Here is a 21,411-nt window from a genome sequence, read left to right on the forward strand (position 1 = left end):
GCACACTGTGGTCACTCTGGCATTGAAAGAGGGAACACTGTGGTCACTCTGGCATTGAAAGGGGGCACACTGTGGTCAATCTGGGGGCCCACTGTGGTCAATCTGGGGGCACACTGTGGTCACTCTGGCATTGCATGGGTGCACACTGTGGTCACTCTGGCATTGAAAGAGGGGACACTGTGGTCACTCTGGCATTGAAAGGGGGCACACTGTGGTCACTCTGGCATTGAAAGGGGGCACACTGTGGTCACTCTGGCATTGAAAGGGGGCACACTGTGGTCACTCTGGCATTGAAAGGGGGCATGCTGTGGTCACTCTGGCATTGAAACGGGGCACACTGTGGTCACTCTGGCATTGAAAGAGGGAACACTGTGGTCACTCTGGCATTGAAAGGGGGCACACTGTGGTCACTCTGGCATTGAAACGGGGCACACTGTGGTCACTCTGGCATTGAAAGGGGGCACGCTGTGGTCACTCTGGCATTGAAAGGGGGCACGCTGTGGTCATATATATATAGATAAAACAATAAATATTGTATTGTTTTTTTGTGCACTACAAATAAATGTGCGCATTGGAATTTGTTCGTATTTTTTTTCAAACTATAGTCCGGCCCCCAGCAGTGTCTGAGGGCCTGTGAACTGGCCCCCAGTTTAAAAAATTTGAGGACCCCAGTTCTACACGGTCAATTAAGAAAGAGTAAGGTAAAGTAATAAGTAGTGAAGTTACTTTTCAAATGCAGTAACTAGTAATCTCATTACAATTTACAGAAGTAACTAGTTACATTTTTTGAGCAACTACCCCAACACTGCTGATGTCCCTATTCTTCCCTGACAACTTCTGTGCACAGCTCCCTAGTAATGTTCTGACTACTGACAGCTCTCCTTCTACCTCTCCCCGACATAGACATACTTTAAGATCAGCGACAGTAGGGAGGTCCCCATTATGCTAGGTCCCCATTATGCTAGGAGCCCCACGATCTGTAGTTACACCCCTGGAAGGGGCCCTCATAAAATATTTTTCCCTTCCAGTCCTGATTTTAACACTGTTTTCTCACAACTCCCTTTATTCTCTTTCCCAACTCTCCATCAGGCCGTCCTACAGCTGCCAAATTCACTTTCATTCCAGCTCTGTGAAAGTTATCACCGTGCGTCAGATAAAGGCCTAATCTCCGTCTATGGAACAATCTTCGGTCATCTGACAAAAGCCAAGAGAGACATTTTGTAATGAAGATTACACAATCCTTCCTGAATTATCTGTAGATGTCGAGCTCAGAAGTGCACATGAAATAACAAATAAACGCACACTGTGCCCCGCGTATGGGGAGTCTCCCGACTATAGGAACACAGTCAGTGTTTCCATAGCAGTGAAAATATAAACCCGCAAGCCATTAATATGGATACACTAAACTATGGCCCATTTTTATTTTTCCCCATGCCTAGGGCCCACTTTTGATCTTGCACATGGGCCCACTAATTTTTTGACACGCCGCTGATGGGATCCTGCTAAGCCTGGAAATGGGTGGGTAGTATCCCACCAAGCCTGGAAATGGGTAGGATCCCACACTGCCTGGAAGTGGGTAGGATGCTGCTGAGAATGGAAATAGGTAGGATCCTGCTAAGCCTGCAAAAATGATAGGATCCTGCTGAGCCTGGAAATAGGTAGAATCCCACCAAGCGTGGAAATAGGTAGGATCCCGCTGAGCCTAGAAATGGGTAGGATCCTGCCAAGCCTGGAAATGGGTGGATTCCCATCAAGCTTTGAAATAGGTAGGAGCCCACCAAGCCTGGAAATGTGTAGGATCCCACCAAGCCTGGAAATGGATAGGATCCCACCAAGCCTGGAAATGGGTAGGATCCCACCAAGCCTGGAAATGGGTGGATTCCAGGGCCATCTTACCAAATGGGCCTGGGGGGCCCCACCTGTTTAGCGACCCAGCCCCAACCAAGCGCTAGTCCCGATTCCCGTGTGCATCATCCTGCCTCCAAACTTAGCAGGTGGTAAGTGCCTGTCGGCCCCGAGCTGCTGTCAGGCCACTTGAACCATGGAGGGAGAGCCCACAAACTACAGGAATGCCTGTCCACCTCCGCGGGAACAGGCACACACAGGACAGTCAAGTCTGACTCCCGTCCGTGTGTGTGTTCACCGGATCCAGCCGCTGAACTTGGAAGCTGTCAATAGCCTGGCACTGCTGTACCAATAAATATCGCCTTATCAATAATTTGCATTTTTATTCTCGTGGGTGATTGTGTAGGCAGGGCCCCAGTGCACTGCATTACCCGGGGCCCTTTAATGCTCTTAAGATGGCACTGGTGGATTCCCATCAAGCCTTGAAATATGTAGGATCCCGCTAAGCCTGGAAATGGGTAGGATCCTGCTAAGCATGGAAATGGGTAGGATCCCACCAAGCCTAGAAATGGGTAGGATCCCACTAAGCCTAAAACCACTGTAGGTACTGGTAGGCTCCCACCAGACCTGGAAATGGGTAGGATCCCTCCAAGCCTGGAAATAAGTAGAATACTGCTAAGCCAGGAAATGGATAGGATTCCACAAGCCTGGAAATGGGCAGGATCCTGCTAAGCCTGAAAATGGGAAGTATTCAACCCAGCCTGAAAATGGGAATAATCCCACCAAGCCTGGAAATGGGTAGGATCACACTAAACCTAAAACTGGGTGGGTTCCCACTACACCTGTAAATTTGTAGGATCCCTTCAAGCCTTGAATTTGGCAAGATACTGCTGAGCGGGATCCCACCAAGTCTGGAAATGTATAGGATCTTGCTGAGCCTGGGAATGGGTAGGATACCACCAAGCCTGGAAATGGGTAGGATCACATCAAGCCTGAAAATGGGTAGGCTCACACTACACCTGGAAATAGGTAGGATCCCACCAAGCCCAGAGATAGATAGGATTCCACCAAGCCTGGAAATGGGTGGGACACCACCAAGCCTGGAAATGGGTGGGACACCACCAAGCCTGGAAATAAGTAGGACACCACCAAGCCTGGAAATGTGTAGGATCCGACCAAGCCTGGAAATGGGTAGGACATCACCAAGCCTGGAAATATGTAGGATCCCACCAAGCCTGGAAATATGTAGGATCCCACCAAGTCAGGAAATGGGTAAGAAACCACCAAGGCTGGAAATATGTAGGATCCCACCAAGCCTGGAAATGGGTAGGACACCACCAAGTTGGAAATAGGTAGGATCCTTCTGAGCCTGGAAGTGGGTGTGATCCCCTCAAACATAGAAATGGGTAGGCTCCAGTCCCCTTATGTATTGTATATGATTGGATGCTTAGTGTAATCTTAGCCAAGTACAATGGTCCTGGTAAATATATAAGAACGGCGCTTCAGCGTTTCACTTCCCTGATACCTGCATCCAGCGAGGAGACTATCATGTCTAATATCTGGCTGTAGACAGGGTGAGCGGAGCTTTAAGGGTTTACTCATTAGGCTGTCAAGTGGCTGATCAGGCACTAATCATCTGAAAGCCGCCACTAATTCGAGCTCATTGGAGGCCAGAAGAGTGTGAATAAGCCATTTACGGATTTATGTTAAAGTGTGTCACACTTCGAGCCAATTGTGCATTTCAACACGCACTTCGTGGATATCTCGGGACACACAAAAGAATTGCTAAATGACTTGCAATGATACCTTTAACTCTTTAAAAACCCTGATGTCTATCCTGCTCTTCATTGTAGCTAATGGAAAGCATATTGCCTTCCATTTGCTTCTTCCTTGGCCTCAGTCACCAGGGAAAGTGGCAGCTGAACCTTGAAGTGATGTAATGCAGGTTGCTTCCAGGTTCTTACTAAGTAATGGGAACCAGCATACGGTCGTTCGCTGGTCTCCCTCCCCTCCACCTGTCAGCACTCTCCATGGGGTTCCTGGCGCACATCAGAATAAAGGATAGGCTTTTCATAATTTCTGGTTTAGTACTGTCATTTCCTGGCAACTGTAGCCAGGGCCGTGGATAAGGGGTACCCCCGGTCATCATGTATGGGGCCCAGTTCAGCAGGGGGGACCAGGCAGCAGGTTGAGAGAGCAATACAGGGGATCAGTCCCAGTAATCCCCTCCCCCACCGCACCGATCACCCTCTATGTACATTATATGTTTCCCCCTGCTGCCCAGGCCCCCCTGTGTGCCCTCCTCTACCCCGCAGTGCTGCCTGCGTCCCTCGCCTCCTTCACGCCTGCAGCTGCAAGCACACAACAGGTTCCTTCAGGAAGGAGAGCGGGGGAAGGGTCCAGTAACCATTATAACATTTACCAGCCCCTTCCCTTAGGCCCCTTTCACACAGGGAGTCCGTCAGGCGGACTCCGTTTTTCTCAGCGGGGGGATCCATCCGCCGATCCTCTGTTGAGCAGGCGGATGGCAGCTCTGTCTCCGTGCTGTGTGCGGAGACAGAGCTGTCGGGTCCCCATGCATCTCTATTGGGGAATCGGATGAGATCGGACCGTCTTGTCCATTCTCATCCTTCAGACGGATGGAAAATAGGGTTTCCATCCGTCCGGTTTTGATGGATTGGATCGGATCGGATGTCAGCGGACATGTCTCCGCTGACATCCGATGCCCCATAGAGATGCATAGGGCATCCGTTCAGATCCGCCTGAAAAACGGACAGGCGGATCTGAACGGACTCCCTGTGTAAAAGGGGCCTTAATGAACACTGTGAGTGATCAGTACCAATCATTCACTGTGTTCATTCATAACTGAAGCATAGTAAACTGTGTTTTTTTTTTGTGGGGGGAGGCCCTGACAGGAATGCGCATTCCCGCTCAAGTTTGTTTGAGTTAACGCATTTTTCACACGTTAACGCACGTTACACCTTGGGCAACCTATTAGTTTGGGCTGCCCTACACGGGACAAATGCCCCAAAGTAGCTCAAGAAACCTTTGGGGCACGGAGCTTCAGGCATTTTTTCAGTGCAAGTTTTCGTGCATTAGGTCACGAAATGTGTGTCTGCTTCCTGCGCTTGGGGTGCTATTGGCAATTTTTGGCACCGTAGGCAAGACCTGCTTTTGCAGCGCGTTACAGTGGATATTTTTTGCACTGAACACTGCAGTGGCGGCCGGTTCATAGGGGGCGCAGGGGCGTCGCCCCCCCAATCTGTGCCAAAGAAAAATAAGAAATAAAAAAAAAAAATTAACATTTGCAGCCCACTAGGGGCGCCGGACCTACTACGGTCTATGGGGGGGGGGGTGGGGTTTTGCACCCCATGTGCGCCAGGCAGAGGTGCCAATTGGCGACCTTCTGGGGGTCATCGGGGCACAGAGCAATGCGCCCTGACACTCCCCACTGTAGTGCTGTCCTGGCTGTGATTGGTCCAGACTCCAGCCTGGACCAATCATACAGGAGGACATCCCGGGTGACGTCGCGTGGGAGCGTTGCGTGCGCAGTCACCCACCGTCCCGGCGTCACGTCATCACCTTCCCGCCCGCCGTCAGACGGACTCAGAGATGAGGAGCAGCGGGACGGCGCGCGTGGTCGAGGAGGAAGAAGAGGAGAAGAGGTCGCTCGTCTCGTCTCCAGAGTAGTCCCGGCCGTCAGCATCAGCACATCGCTAGGCACAAGGCAGTGTGAGTCGACTTGGTCCGGTCGTCGAGACGGAGGTAAGTGAAGTGAGGCCTCAGACTCAGTGCCTCCCTCCTCTCTCTCCTGTGTGAGGGCAGTGGGACTGCGGACTCGTGTCCGTCTGGCGATAAGGAACTTTGCAGACTCAGTCAGAGTCTGTCTGCCAGCCCGGCAGCCAAGACACCTCTTCTTCCTCCGAGTCCTCTCTCTCCAAGCCAGCAGCAGCCAGCCAGTCAGTCTCCTGGAGGATAGATGCCAGCCACCAGAACCATGATGTGTTGGGATTGGGAACCATCTTTTACCAGGCCGCTGTGTGCCATTTACTATTAATAAATATATAGTGCCAGGCCATCAGCCTGCTTAGCAGTATACACAATATAAGACAGTGCAGGCCAGGCCAATTACATTGAACACAGGTAACGTGCTATGCTATACCATCACCTGTGCCATGCCTATACCATCATCTGTGCCATGCCTGTACCATCACCTGTGCCATGCCCTTACCATAACCTGTGCCATGCCTATACCATCTCCTGTACCATGACCTGTGACATGCCTGTACCATGACCTGTGCCATGCCTGTACCATGACATGTGACATGCCTGTACCATGACCTGTGCCATGCCTATACCATCACCTGTGCCATGACCTGTGCCATGCCCTTACCATGACCTGTGCCATGCCTATACCATCCCCTGTACCATGACATGTGACATGCCTGTACCATGACCTGTGCCATGCCTATACCATCACCTGTGCCATGACCTGTGCCATGCCCTTACCATGACCTGTGCCATGCCTATACCATCCCCTGTACCATGACATGTGACATGCCTGTACCATGACCTGTGACATGCCTGTACCATCACCTGTGCCATGCCTGTACCATCACCTGTGCCATGCCCTTACCATGACCTGTGCCATGCCTATACCATCTCCTGTACCATGACATGTGACATGCCTGTACCATGACCTGTGACATGCCTGTACCATCACCTGTGCCATGCCTGTACCATCACCTGTGCCATGACCTGTGCCATGCCCTTACCATGACCTGTGCCATGCCTATACCATCTCCTGTACCATGACCTGTGACATGCCTGTACCATGACCTGTGACATGCCTATACCATCATCTGTGCCATGCCTGTGCAATGCCTGTACCATGACCTCAAACTCACACAATTCTTTACTGCGTTTTTGCCGCGAAACAATACCTATTACATTTTTCTTTATGCACCCCCCCCAAAAATATTTTGAGCACCAGCCGCCACTAAAGCACTGTATTAGTGTCACTGGTTCCCACAAAGTGTCAAAAGTGCAAGTTAGTAGGGTATTTACTAGAACCAAAGATAGCAAAATCTGGTGCAGCTCTGCATATAAACCAATCAGCTTCCAGGATTTATTTCCAAAGCTTAATTGAACAAGTTGAAGTTAGAAGCTGATGGCTACAATGCACAGCTGCACCAGATTCTGAGTGCTCCAGTTTTAGTAAATCAACCCCCATGTGTCCAATTGTCCACCGCAATATCACAGTCATCATTTCCTGCTTGTGTGATTGGCTCCCCAATTTTCCCAGAAGTCTGCCTAAGATACAAGTCAGATTTCTGGCATCCCCTGCAACAAAAATGTCATTTTTGGTGAGATACTCCCAATAGGAACACGTCTAAAGGGATGCAGGCCCAGCAGATTTCCTCATTAGAGCCCTGCAGCTGCCACAGCTGATAGATAATTATGAAACCACTCCCATTAGACTCACCCAGCACAGAGGAACAAACAACGATTTCTTCAGAATAACAAAAGGTAGAAATCTGCAACAACGTTTGATAAAATCCTTGCAATGTACAGAGATCACCCAGAGGGGAATGTTTTTTTTCTCAACAAACGTGGAGTTACCTAAAGTTGGAAGCTGATTGGCTGCCATGCACAACTGCACCAGATTCTGAGTACTCCAGTTTTAGTAAATCAACCCCCATGTGTCCAATTCTCCACCGCAATATCACAGTCCCACTATAAGTCGCTGGTCACCACCATTGCTAGTATAAAAATAAATATATAAATTCTAGTGTATATATCCCCTAGTTTGTAGATGCGATAACTTTTGCACAAACCAACCAATCAATATACGCTTATTGGGATTTTTTTTTTTTTTTTTTTTTTTTTTTACTAAAAATATGTAGCAGAATACAAGTTGGCCTAAATTTTTGAAGAAATTCAATTTTTTTTATTTTTTTTTTTTCATTAGATGTGTTTTATAGCAGAAAGTAAAAATTATTATTTGTTTATTTTTTCACAATTGTTGGCGCAAAAAAATAAATAAATAAATAAATACATATATAAATAAAATAATAATAAAAAAAAAAACACAGAGATGATCAAATACCACCAAAAAAAAAAAAAAAAAGCTCTATTTGTGGGACAAAAAAAAACATAGATGTAATTAATGGACAGCGTTGCATGACAGCGCAGGTAAAATAACGCAATGTCAGGTAAAATAACGCAGTGCTGCATCGCAAAAAAAAAAATGGCTTGGTCGTGGAAGGGGGTAAATCTTCCGGAGGTGAAGTGTTGTAGCATAATAAAATCATATCAGGGATATAAAACATTCACTAAATGATACAATGTTTGCTTTTGCAACTACCTTGCCAAAAACAACATCCCCCATTCGCTGAGAATGCCGGTAGCAGTGGTGCCATTGCATAATTACCATGATTGCTTCAGATATAAAGCCGTTTGCCGGCTGCCACACACTTCCCTGCAGACCGCTAACTCTTCTACAATACAACTGCGGCACAATTGTAGAGATTCCTCTCCTGTACTGAAAATGCTTACTTTGATTTCACTGCACACTGTGAGATCCTCACAGTGTGCATCAGAAGCTGCAGCAAGTCAGATAGAGCCCCGCCTCATTTACTGGCTGGAGGACATCCAGTATCATCTACCACTTTCCTCCCCAGCCTGGCTGTCCCTGGCCCGCCTCTTCCATTATTTGGATTACAGCTCTTTCAATCATGGAGGCTCAACGTCACATAGTGTGGTCTACATGCAAATACAATCTGTCTAGGAATGCCCACTCCTCCAGACTGGCATCCACCCGTCAAGCAGGGTTGCCATCTTTTCTTCAAGCCAAACCTGAGCGCTTTAGCGGTACACTGCTTTTTTTTTTTTAAGGGGGGAACGCTGTGGACTCTGATGTAAAGGGGAACTCTGATGTAAGGGAGTCATCGTGCACAGCTCCCAGCATTTCCCTTTTACCAGTTCTGGACCGGAAGGATTTGCCCCCTTAATGACCAGGCCTTTTTTTGCAATTCGGCACTGCGTTACTTTAGCAGACAATTGCGCGGTCGTGCGACGCTGTACCCAAATAAAACTGATGTCTTTTTTTTTCCACAAATAGAGCTTTCTTTTGGTGGTATTTTATCACCTGTGTGTTTTTTTTTTATTTTTTGCGCCATTAACCACTTCTGGACCGGAAGGATTTGCCCCCTTAATGACCAGGCCATTTTTTGCAATTCGGCACTGCGTTACTTTAACGGACAATTGCGCGGTCGTGCGACGCTGTACCCAAACAAAACTGATGTCCTTTTTCCCCCACAAACAGAGCTTTCTTTTGGTGGCATTTGATCACCTGTGTGTTTTTTTATTTTTTGCGCTATAAACAAAAAAAGAGCGACAATCCTGCAAAAAAAAAAAAAACAATAATTTTCACTTTCTGCTATATAACATTCCAAAAATAAATAAATAAATAATAATAAAAAAAATGACTTCCTTTTAGGCCAATTTGTATTCTGCTACATATCTTGGGTTAAAAAAAATCCCAATAATTGTATTTTTAATGGTTTAAGAAAAAGTTATCACATCTACAATCTAGGGGGAAAGATTTATGTCATTTTTATTTATTTTTTACTAGTAATGTCGGCGATCTGCAATTTTTAGCGGGACTGCGACATTGGGGCAGGCAGGTGACTGAAGTCTCTCCCCTCCCTCCCTCCTCTCTCTTCTGCTTAGTGAGTACACTAAGGTAAGGGGGGCCTCAGATGTAAGGGCTGTTCTGCAGAATCTGACATAAGGGGGGCTTTGAGAACCCTGATTTAACCACTTGCCGACCGCCCGCCGCATATATACTGCGGCAGACTGTCTCGGCTGCGCAAATCGACGTAGTCGATATGTCGGTTCATGATAGTGGTGCTGGGGGGCGAGCGCGAATCGTCGGCGGCGCGTTCCCACCCCCACTAGGCAGCGGGGATGCCGATCGACAGGACCCGCGATTGCTCCCCGCTGAGAGAGAAGAACGGTCAGCTGTTGTAAACACATCAGACCGTTCTTCTCTCTGGAATGACCACAGAGCGCCTGTGATCCGTCTATATAGGATCACGGGTCTCTATGGTCATTTCACAAGTCCCGCCCACCACAGTTAAAAAGCACCCCCGAAGCTCATTTTTCACCCTTTGATCACCCCTAGGTTAACCCCTTCCCCTTACAGTAACAGTGCATATTTTTAGCACTGATTACAGTAGTAATGTCACTGGTCCCCTCAAAAGTGTCAAAAATGTCAGTTAGGGGTCCAATCTGTCCGCCGCAATGTCACAGTCCCGCTAAAAATTGCAGATCGCCGCCATTACTAGTAAAAAAAATAAATAAATAAAAATGACATAAATCTTTCCCGTAGTTTGTAGACGCGATAACTTTTAAAGCAAAACAATCAAAATACGCTTATTGCGATGTTATTTTTACAAAAAATGTGTAGCAGAAAACAAATTGGCCTTAAAGGATGAAAAATTTTGATTTTTACATTTTTTATTGGGAATGTCATATAGCAGAAAGTGAAAAATATAGTTTTGTTTTTCAAAATTGTCGCTATTTTTTTGTTTATAGCGCAAAAAAAAAAAAAAAATCGCAGAGGTGATCAAATACCACCAAAAGAAAGCTCTATTTGTAGGAAAAAAAGGACATCAATTTTATTTGGGTACAGCGTCGCATGACCGCGCAATTGTCAGTTAAAGTAACGCAGTGCTGGATCGCAAAAAATGGCCTGGTCATTAAGGGGGAAAATCTTCCGGAAAAAAAAAAAAAAAAGTGACACACATATAACTCATAAACGCAGGATGTGTATATATATATATACACACATCCATCTAAAATAATCTATCTAAGTTAAAAACATAACTCCTCCCACTGCTTGCATCAGGGTTGAGCGACCTTGAGAGGAGTACTGAGGCTTCTCTATGCAATGCAGGCAGAATATAGCTGGTGGGAGGGGCTAGCAGAGTTCCTGAAAAAAAATCACAGCACCTTGCTAGCCCCTCCCACCAGCCATGATCGGCCTGCATTGCATAGAGAAGCACATAGACCCAGTGATGACATCACTAGATCTGAAAAAAATAAAAAATTTAATAAAAACAGAAAGGTTTTATTTGAAAAATGTAATTGCCATATTGATGAGGAGGGGGGGGGGGGGGGGAGAACCAGGGAAGAGTACCCCATACAGCCCTGAAAAACATGGGTGTCCGGACTGCAGGGGGGGCGGGGCAAGTGCGCCGCCCCCTGGAAATTTCCTGGCCTGCTCTAAGAGGGGAATCTATGGGGACCCTGCTCTAAAGGGGGATCTATGGGGGACCCTGCTCTGAAGGCGGATCTATGGGGGACCCTGGCCTGGTCTGCTTTAAGGGGGATCTATGGCGACCCTGCTCTAAAGGGGATCTATGGGGGATCCTGGCCTGGACTGCTCTAAAGGAGGATCTATGGGGGCCTGGCCCGTTCTAAAGGGGATCTATGGGAATCTTGGCCTGCTCTAAAGGGGGTCATATTGGCTAAATATATATATATATATATATATATATATATATATATATATATTGTTTGCAGGGAGAGCCTGGAGTACCTGGTGGCGCAGGAAAACCTGGTAGCACAGGGAATATGGGTAAAAAGGTAAAACTAAATAGGGATCTATTGGGACCCTGGCCTGCTCTAAAGGGGGATCTATGGGGACCCTGCTCTAAAAGGGGTCTATGGGGACCATGGCCTGCTCTAAAGGGGGATCTATGGGGACCCTGCTCTAAAGGGGGTCTATGGGGACCATGGCCTGCTCTAAAGGGGGATCTATGGGGACCCTGCTCTAAAGGGGGTCTATGGGGACCATGGCCTGCTCTAAAGGGGGATCTATGGGGATCCTGCTCTAAAGGGGGTCTATGGAGACCCTGGCCTGGCCTGCTCTAAGGCTACGTTCACATCTTGGCGTTGCTATTACAGTCGTTTTTATGGGCGTTTTTTCAGGCGTTTATGGGCGTTTTTGCAGGCATTTTTTGTGCAGGCGTTTTTAGATTGAATAGAGACCAATGGAAAACGCCTGTAATCTGCCCAAAAAGAAGCTCATGTACTTTTTCGAGCGTTGGGCGTTTTGCTCACGGCGTCAGAACGCTCAGATGTGAACAGGGGCCATTGAAATGAATAGGATTTGTCTTGTTGGGCGTTTTGAGAGCTGATCCTAGAGCAGAAAAACGCCCCCAAAACGCCCCAAAACGCCTACATGTGAACGGAGCCTAAAGGGGGATCTATGGGGACCCTGGCCTGGCCTGCTCTAAAGGGGGTCTATGGGGGACCCTGGCCTGGCGTGCTCTAAAGGGGGAATCTATGGGGGCGAAGCATGGGTGACATTAAAATGATGCCCCCCCTGAAAAAAGTTCTGCGGACGCCCATGCTGACAAAGGAACACAATGTGAGTCCCTTAGGTGGTGGCGATACAGATCTCATAGCGGTAATGCGTTCGTGGGAAGCGACACGTGTTTCAGCCCAGTGGCACAATATTTGTTGAACACGAGAGGAAATGTACTCATTTCCGCTGGTTGCCTTCAAATAAAAAAAACTCTTACAACTGTTACTGTGAGCTTAGCTATACCATAGGAGAACAGCATTAGAATGATGGGGGATGGGCAGAAAACAAAAAAAAGATTTTAGTTTCATTGGTAAAAGCAACAAAAGAGTCATCGGATTTTTTTAACTGATAACTATTTTTGTTTCTGGTGAATTTGTACTTAGAGACAGAACTTGTCTATCATATACAAGGGAAGGAAATAATTCAGCAAATTCAAGCCGGCCAATGTGAGCTGGTCCTAGCCCAGTCCATCGGACCCCCTAATTGGTTTAGTCTGGGATGGCCAAAAAGTGAACGGAATCCCATTAGGTTGTCAAGATGACAGGGGATTATGAGGCAGGATTTCCCGTCTCCTTTGTGATGTCAAAACCCTAATAAGGAAATATAGTATGGACGGTATAAGGCCATTCCTGCCTGCACTATACGTATAATCATGTATACTCCCCCTCCTCCCCCATCCAGAAAGACAAAATCCAATCATACCTGGACATCCAACCATCCTCACACTGATCATTATCATATGCAGAGATTTCCAACAATTAGAATTTTCTCTTATATCAAATTTTTATTTTCCAAAAAGACAGCAAACATGCTATAGAAGATGGTCAGAGATCACAGACATACTACAGGAGACAGTCAGAGATCACAGACATACTACAGGAGATGGGCAGAGATCACAGACATACTACAGGATATGGTCAGAGATCACAGACATACTACAGGATATGGTCAGAGATCACAGACATACTACAGGAGATGGTCAGAGATCACAGACATACTACAGGAGACGGTCAGAGATCACAGACATACTACAGGAGATGGTCAGAGATCACAGACATACTACAGGAGATGGTCAGAGATTACAGAAATGCTACAGGAGATGGTCAGAGATCGCAGACATACTACAGGCGATGGTCAGAGATTACAGAAATGCTACAGGAGATGGTCAGAGATCGCAGACATACTACAGGAGATGGTCAGAGATCGCAGACATACTACAGGATATGGTCAGAGATCACAGACATACTACAGGATATGGTCAGAGATCACAGACATACTACAGGAGATGGTCAGAGATCACAGACATACTACAGGAGACGGTCAGAGATCACAGACATACTACAGGAGATGGTCAGAGATCACAGACATACTACAGGAGATGGTCAGAGATCGCAGACATACTACAGGAGATGGTCAGAGATCACAGACATACTACAGGAGATGGTCAGAGATCACAGACATACTACAGGAGATGGTCAGAGATCACAGACATACTACAGGAGATGGTCAGAGATCACAGACATACTACAGGAGATGGTCAGAGATCACAGACATACTACAGGAGATGGTCAGAGATCGCAGACATACTACAGGAGATGGTCAGAGATCGCAGACATACTACAGGAGACGGTCAGAGATCACAGACATACTACAGGTGATGGTCAGAGATAACAGACATACTACAGGAGATGGTCAGAGATAACAGACATACTACAGGTGATGGGCAGAGATTACAGACATACTACAGGTGATGGTCAGAGATCACAGACATACTACAGGTGATGGTCAGAGATCACAGACATACTACAGGTGACGGTCAGAGATCACAGACATACTACAGGAGACAGTCAGAGATCACAGACATACTACAGGAGATGGTCAGAGATCACAGACATACTACAGGTGATGGTCAGAGATCACAGACATACTACAGGAGACGGTCAGAGATCACAGACATACTACAGGAGATGGTCAGTGATCACAGACATACTACAGGTGATGGTCAGAGATCACAGACATACTACAGGATATGGTCAGAGATCACAGACATACTACAGGAGATGGTCAGAGATCGCAGACATACTACAGGATATGGTCAGAGATCACAGACATACTACAGGAGATGGTCAGAGATCACAGACATACTACAGGAGACGGTCAGAGATCACAGACATACTACAGGAGATGGTCAGAGATCACAGACATACTACAGGAGATGGTCAGAGATCGCAGACATACTACAGGAGATGGTCAGAGATCACAGACATACTACAGGAGACGGTCAGAGATCACAGACATACTACAGGAGATGGTCAGTGATCACAGACATACTACAGGTGATGGTCAGAGATCACAGACATACTACAGGTGATGGTCAGAGATCACAGACATACTACAGGTGATGATCAGAGATCACAGACATACTACAGGATATGGTCAGAGATCACAGACATACTACAGGAGATGGTCAGAGATCGCAGACATACTACAGGATATGGTCAGAGATCACAGACATACTACAGGAGATGGTCAGAGATCACAGACATACTACAGGAGACGGTCAGAGATCACAGACATACTACAGGAGACGGTCAGAGATCACAGACATACTACAGGTGATGGTCAGAGATAACAGACATACTACAGGAGATGGTTTAGAGATAACAGACATACTACAGGTGATGGTAAGAGATCACAGACTTACTACAGGAGATGGTCAGAGATCACAGACATACCACAGGTGATGGGCAGAGATTACAGACATACTACAGGTGATGGTCAGAGATCACAGACATACTACAGGTGATGGTCAGAGATCACAGACATACTACAGGTGACGGTCAGAGATCACAGACATACTACAGGAGACAGTCAGAGATCACAGCCATACTACAGGAGATGGTCAGAGATCACAGACATACTACAGGTGATGGTCAGAGATCACAGACATACTACAGGAGACGGTCAGAGATCACAGACATACTACAGGAGATGGTCAGTGATCACAGACATACTACAGGTGATGGTCAGAGATCACAGACATACTACAGGAGATGGTCAGAGATCACAGACATACTACAGGAGATGGTCAGAGATCACAGACATACTACAGGAGATGGTCAGAGATCACAGACATACTACAGGAGATGGTCAGAGATCGCAGACATACTACAGGTGATGGTCAGAGATCACAGACATACTACAGGAGACGGTCAGAGATCACAGACATGCTACAGGTGATGGTCAGAGATCACAGACATACTACAGGAGATGGTCAGAGATCATTGACATACTACAGGAGATGGTCAGAGATCACAGACATGCTACAGGAGATGGTCAGAGATCACAGACATACTACAGGAGATGGTCAGAGATCGCAGACATACTACAGGAGATGGTCAGAGATCACAGACATACTACAGGAGACGGTCAGAGATCACAGACATACTACAGGAGATGGTCAGTGATCACAGACATACTACAGGTGATGGTCAGAGATCACAGACATACTACAGGAGATGGTCAGAGATCACAGACATACTACAGGAGACGGTCAGAGATCACAGACATACTACAGGAGAATGTCAGAGATCACATATGTACTACAGGAGATGGTCAGAGATCACAGACATACTACAGGAGATGGTCAGAGATCACAGACATACTACAGGAGATGGTCAGAGATCACAGACATACTACAGGAGATGGTCAGAGATCACAGACATACTACAGGAGATGGTCAGAGATCGCAGACATACTACAGGTGATGGTCAGAGATCGCAGACATACTACAGGTGATGGTCAGAGATCACAGACATACTACAGGAGATGGTCAGAGATCACAGACATACTACAGGAGATGGTCAGAGATCACAGACATACTACAGGAGACGGTCAGAGATCACAGACATACTACAGGAGAATGTCAGAGATCACATATGTACTACAGGAGATGGTCAGAGATCACAGACATACTACAGGAGATGGTCAGAGATCACAGACATACTACAGGAGATGGTCAGAGATCACAGACATACTACAGGAGATGGTCAGAGATCACAGACATACTACAGGAGATGGTCAGAGATCGCAGACATACTACAGGTGATGGTCAGAGATCGCAGACATACTACAGGTGATGGTCAGAGATCACAGACATACTACAGGAGATGGTCAGAGATCACAGACATACTACAGGAGATGGTCAGAGATCACAGACATACTACAGGAGATGGTCAGAGATCGCAGACATACTACAGGTGATGGTCAGAGATCACAGACATACTACAGGAGACGGTCAGAGATCACAGACATGCTACAGGAGATGGTCAGAGATCATTGACATACTACAGGAGATGGTCAGAGATCACAGACATGCTACAGGAGATGGTCAGAGATCACAGACATACTACAGGAGATGGTCAGAGATCGCAGACATACTACAGGAGATGGTCAGAGATTACAGAAATGCTACAGGAGATGGTCAGAGATCGCAGACATACTACAGGCGATGGTCAGAGATTACAGAAATGCTACAGGAGATGGTCAGAGATCGCAGACATACTACAGGAGATGGTCAGTGATCACAGACATGCTACAGGAGATGGTCAGAGATCACAGACATACTACAGGAGATGGTCAGAGATCAGACATACTACAGGAGATGGTCAGAGATCGCAGATATACTACAGGCGATGGTCAGAGATTACAGAAATGCTACAGGAGATGGACAGAGATCGCAGACATACTACAGGAGATGGTCAGAGATCACAGACATGCTACAGGAGATGGTCAGAGATCACAGACATACTACAGGAGATGGTCAGAGATCACAGACATACTACAGGAGATGGTCAGAGATCGCAGACATACTACAGGTGATGGTCAGAGATCACAGACATACTACAGGTGATGGTCAGAGATCACAGACATACTACAGGAGATGGTCAGAGATCATTGACATACTACAGGAGATGGTTAGAGATCAGACATGCTACAGGAGATGGTCAGAGATCGCAGACATACTACAGGAGATGGTCAGAGATCATTGACATACTACAGGAGATGGTCAGAGATCACAGACATACTACAGGAGACGGTCAGAGATCGCAGACATACTACAGGAGATGGTCAGAGATCACAGACATACTACAGTAGACGGTCAGAGATCACAGACATACTACAGGAGACGGTCAGAGATCACAGACATACTACAGGAGATGGTCAGAGATTACAGAAATGCTACAGGAGATGGTCAGAGATCGCAGACTTACTACATGAGACGGTCAGAGATCACAGACATACTACAGGCGATGGTCAGAGATTACAGAAATGCTACAGGAGATGGTCAGAGATTGCAGACATACTACAGGAGATGGTCAGAGATCATTGACATACTACATGAGACGGTCAAAGATCACAGACATACTACAGGTGATAGTCAGAGACTGCAGATATACTACAGGAGATGGGCAGAGATCACAGACATACTACAGGAGATGGTCAGAGATCACAGACATACTACAGGAGATGGTCAGAGATTACAGAAATGCTACAGGAGATGGTCAGAGATCGCAGACATACTACAGGAGATGGTCAGAGATCACAGACATACTACAGGAGATGGTCAGAGATCACAGACATACAACAGGTGATGGTCAGAGATCATTGACATACTACAGGAGACGGTCAGAGATCACAGACATACTACAGGAGATGGTCAGAGATCACAGACATACTACAGGAGATGATCAGAGATCACAGACATACTACAGGAGATGGTCAGAGATCACAGACATACTACAGGAGATGGTCAGAGAATGTAGACATACTGCAGGAGACTGTAGCCATGCCCACTGCATACCCTCTACCTTTTGCCCCATACCAACCCCATATACGCTACTCTTTGCCCCATACCCTCTCTATATTCTCTCATCTTTGCCCCATGCCTACCTCATACCCTCTGCTCTTTGCCTCATACCTACTCCATACACTCTCCTTTCTGCCCCATACCCACCCCACACCCTCTGCTCTTTGCTTCATACCCTCTACATACATACCCTCTGCTCTTTGCCCCATACCTACTCCGTACACTCTCCTTTGTGCCCCATACCCATTCCATACCCCCTGCTTTTTTCCCCATACCCTTTGCTCTTTGCCTCATACCCTACATACCCTCTGCTGTTTGCCTCATACCTACTCTATACACTCTTCTCTCTGCCCCATGCTCACTCCATACCCTCTGCTCTTTTTCCCATACCCTCCCCTTACTGTCTGCTCTTTGCCCTTTACCCAGCGCATACCCTCTGCTCTTTGCCCCATACTCATCCTATACCCTCTGCTATTTGCCTCATACCCACTCCGTACCCTCTGCTCTTTGCCCTATACTCACCCCATACCCTCTGCTCTTTGCCTCAGACTGACTCCGTATTGCCTGCTCTTTGCCCTATACCCACCCCATACATTCTTCTCTCTGCCCCATACCTACTCCATACCCTCTGCTTTTGCCTCAAACCCTCCATACCCTCAGCTCTTTGCCCTATACCCACACCATACCCTCTGCTCTTTGCCCTATACTAACTCCATACCCTCTGCTATTTGTCCCATACCCATCCCATACCATCTGCTATTTGTCCCAAACCTACTCCATGCACTTTGCTCTTTGCCCCATACCTTGTTGAATCTATCACAGCAATACCGACAGACAATACAATGATCCCTACTATGCATTCCTAGAATTTGGCGCATGTATCAGTATTTGTTATAAAAGTGTTGCACTTTGCCCAGTCTTTGTGAAATTGACGCAAAAGACTTCCAACAGCATCCACCCCGCCAGTAAAGTGTCAGAAACACCTTGTTGAATGGCCTTGAATAAGTTAATAAATATATTGCACGCTGTGTGAACGCACAAAAATGTAGAACTAAACCACAGAGGGGGAGATTTACTAAAACAGTTCAAAATCCGGTGCAGCTCTGCATAGAAACCAATCAGCTTCCAAGTTTTATTGTCAAAACCTAATTGAACAAGCTGAAAGGGTAACTCCACTTTCGTGGAGGGAAAAAAATAGCAAATAAAGAAAAAACAATATAACGTATACAATTGTGCCACAAATCACATTGTAATTGAATGCTATTAAAATTAACCTTTCCTTTTCAATCTGCAGCTGATGTAATTTTCTGAAATTGCAATACAATATGGCCGCCTGGAGCTGTTCTGTACACAGAATGTATACTGACCACACCCCCAGAAACATCATTTCCTGCTTGTGTGATTGGCTCACCAATTTTCCCAGAAGTCTGCACTAAGATACAAGTCAGATTTCTGGCATCCCCTGCAACAAAAATGTAATTTTTGGTGAGATCCTCCAAATAGGAACACGTCTAAAGGGATGCAGGCCCAGCAGATTTCCTCATTAGAGCTCTGCAGCTGCACAGCTGATAGATAATTATGAAACCACTCCCATTAGACCCACTCAGCACAGAGGAACAAACAATGATTTCTTCAGAATAATAAAAGGGAGGAATCTGCAACAAAGTTTGTTACAGTCCTTGCAATGTACAGAGATCACCCAGAGGGGAATGTTTTTTTCTCAACAAAAGTGGAGTTACGCTTGAAGCTAGAAGCTGATTGGCTGCCATGCACAGCTGCACCAGATTCTGAGTGCTCCAGTTTTAGCAAATCTTCCCAGGAAATTATAATCAACTGCTAATTGCATCAACTAAAATCAGCCAAGATAATTGCATTATTGCATTGTAACGTGTATGACCCCTCTACGCTGCCCATACCCCTCCAATCCCCCCGACACATCCGACTCATGAAAATAGAGATCCTTTCAGACCGGAAAACTTACAGAATCACGAAGAATCCCTCAGTACCGCCAGAGGCATTGGAGAAATGTCCGTCGGTCCTGGTAGATTACTGGCGGAATGTCATAACAGCTGGTCGGAACAGGTCATCTGTGACAATCTGGAGCAGAAGGTGGGGTGGGGGGGGGGGGGTGTCATCATTGGCTATGACTGTCACAAGCAGCAGCACACACACCGCCACAATGCAGCAGCCTGGCAACAGTGGAGGGGGCACACATAGTTACGTACATGGCGGACCCTGGCAACACGGGCCGAGGACCCCCTGGGATGGAATTAACGAAACACCGGTGACCGCTGTGAGTGGTATCAGCAGGGATAATAACATGTCACATGGAGTCTTATAGAGAATGACATTCCCAGAGTGCTCAGCTGATCCCCCCCCCCCCCCCTGCTGTGTACTATGCCTGGCACGCTTAAAGAGCCAGCGACGGCGGTGTGCAGGCTGCTGGAGTCAGAGGGTGCGGTGTAGGGTGAATGTAATGCATTCAGGGGTCACCGATGTCTCATTCACATCAGCTGCTGTCCACAGTCTGTACTCCGCAGCTGAAGAGGAGCTGGGTGTCCCCATCACTGGGAAAATGTCCGGAATTCCAGGAACAAGTGACAGTCAGGAATGTACTGTCACTGGATGCATAGCACAGTGCAGGCGTACTGCCAGGATCATTTTATTAAAATAAGTGCAGAACTGCTCTTCATCCCATACCCACCCCATATACTCTGCCGTTTTCCCATACCCACCCCATACCCTCTGCCGTTTTCCCATACCCACCACATATACTCTTCCGTTTTCCCATACCCACCCCATATCCTCTGCCATTTCCCCATACCCACCCCATATCCTCTGCCGTTTCCCCATACCCACCCCATATCCTCTGCCGTTTCCCCATACCCACCCCATACCCTCTGCCGTTTTCCCATACCCACCACATATACTCTGCATATTTCCCATACCCACCACATATACTCTGCCGTTTTCCCATACCCACCCCATATCCTCTGCCATTTCCCCATACCCACCCCATATCCTCTGCCCAGTGGCGTAGCGTGGGTTGTCAGCGCCCGGGGCAAGGCAAGTAATTTGCGCCCCCTAACCTGCAGACTTTTAGTACTCCCCGAGTCCCTTCTTACAATAGTACTGACCAGCCTGATTCCTATACTGACCTACCAGTCCACTACGCTAACATACCTGATTCCTGTACTGGCCACTACACTGACCTACCTGTCCATGACACTGACCCTTACACTGACCTACCTGATTCCTACCTGACCACTACACTGCCCACTACACAGAGGATACCACCGCGTCATCGAGCCCTTACAGG

At 47.0% G+C, this 21,411-nt stretch overlaps 1 protein-coding gene across 1 annotated transcript in view; it reads right to left on the reverse strand.

Moving 5' to 3' along the window:
• Nucleotides 1-20,205, reverse strand: part of RCSD1 (RCSD domain containing 1) — a 67,743-nt gene extending 47,538 nt beyond the window's left edge. Inside the window, exon 1 of the mRNA XM_082244603.1 lies at nt 20,074-20,205. The gene's annotated coding sequence lies outside the window, so the exon portion shown is untranslated. The remainder of the gene's footprint in view (nt 1-20,073) is intronic.
• Nucleotides 20,206-21,411: the final 1,206 nt, after the last annotated feature.

This window comes from Pelophylax lessonae, assembly GCF_965119305.1.
Source record: "Pelophylax lessonae genome assembly, chromosome: 2".
Taxonomy (NCBI): Eukaryota; Metazoa; Chordata; class Amphibia; order Anura; family Ranidae; genus Pelophylax; species Pelophylax lessonae.